The following is a 1,447-nucleotide window of genomic DNA, read 5'->3' as shown; positions in this document are numbered from 1 at the left end:
AAGGAAGGAGGAAGCTCTTCCTATTTATTATTCATTCATTTATATTTACTCCCCCTTACCCCCCACCGTTGGTACTTAAGGCCTTTAACAAACAAGAACAAGATAAAAAGGAAGGAAGATAAATAAATTAAAGCAACAAAGAGCGATAGAAAAATAATGGGAAGCCAGAGGTGGAGCTAATATACAAATTCTTGTCACGAGATGCTAGTTTTTAGCGCACGCCCATAAATTTGGCTCCCAGCTTCCTGGTAGCCAAGGCAAAGATGGAAACGTGATGTCCATGTGGAAGGAAGAAGCCATTACTCCAAAGCAGCCTGACTTCTCACTACTAAGGGGAAAGAGGTGTCCCCAGGGAGCCTCAGAAAGGATTCTGCAGGATGGCCTGACACCTTCCACAGCCGGTCCCGTGTGGCTCCCCAGAAAATAGCTCTCACTGGGAATGAGGGGCAAGCCAGACCAGGGATCCTGCAAGAAGCTCCATTCCTTAGCAGGTGGGATTCAGACCGGCCCAGCGGGGGCAGGGGAGCTCTGCAGTAAGTGCCCAAGCTTGGAGGAACACCCTAGAACCTCATTCAGGACCTGGAGCAGGTGATACTGAACTTGATGAGAACAGGCCTCACTGGCTCGTGAGGACGCCTTCCCCACGTAACACACTATACCGCAGGGAAACAGCTCCACGAACCTTTCGGTGCACGGGCTGGGTCAGCCCATGTGACTCTTGGCACACAACACGGCAGGGCGAGAAGGTTCCAGAAGAGGGGAGTGGGCCAAGAGGACTGAAGGCCGTCAGACCCATGTCAACGAGGGCCGCGGACACTCTGCCCTGGGACCCTCTAAGAAAACATAGCCCAGGGGACCGAGGCATTCTCCCCATAGCCTGGCGCCCAAGGACCCAGGCGGGGAGACGGGTGGGGTTGCCTGGCGCGTCCCTGAGCACCGGCAGAGCAGCGAGCGGTGGGCGGAGGGCAGTCGTGCTCCCTGCAGACTCAGCCCCACGGTCACTATCATCTGGGTCGTGCCTGACTCCGCTCCAGGTGTCAGCCCCTCGCAGAGAGGGGCGGTGTCTCATCTCCCCAGCGCTGGCCAGGCTGGGCGTTGGCCAAGGTTACTTACGCTAATTGGAATGGAGTTGAGTCTGTCCAGGCGGGAGCCCTGGGGGACCTCCAGCCCAGGCCTCCATCTCTGCACAGAGTTGGAGAGCCGGCCGGACCTTGGTCCTCGGGTCGAGCTTTCCAAGCTCTGGGAAGCCTCTGCCCTTTGACCTGAACTTTGTCTAAGGCTTCCCGTTGGATGAGGTCATGACTTAAGTCACTTTGGGGACGTCGCATCCCGACCACACCTCGGCCTGCAGTAAGACTCGTCAGCCCACGTTAGTGGGTGACTCAGAGGGTGGGCCCCCTGCACAGGGTTAGGGTGGGGAGGGGGTCAGGGTGGGTGGGACCCAGGC

The 1,447-nt window shown here is 57.2% G+C and overlaps 1 protein-coding gene across 1 annotated transcript in view; it reads right to left on the bottom strand.

Moving 5' to 3' along the window:
- The window catches only part of HTRA3 (HtrA serine peptidase 3), a 45,484-nt gene that overhangs the window by 31,828 nt on the left and 12,209 nt on the right, over positions 1–1,447 (bottom strand). The gene's annotated exons all lie outside the window — the stretch shown is intronic.

Source organism: Neophocaena asiaeorientalis, unplaced genomic scaffold (assembly GCF_003031525.2).
Source record: "Neophocaena asiaeorientalis asiaeorientalis breed wild unplaced genomic scaffold, Neophocaena_asiaeorientalis_V1.1 scaffold65, whole genome shotgun sequence".
NCBI classification, from domain to species: domain Eukaryota; kingdom Metazoa; phylum Chordata; class Mammalia; order Artiodactyla; family Phocoenidae; genus Neophocaena; species Neophocaena asiaeorientalis.
The sequence above is the reverse complement of the archived record's forward strand: the minus strand, read 5'-3'. Positions and strand labels throughout refer to the sequence as shown.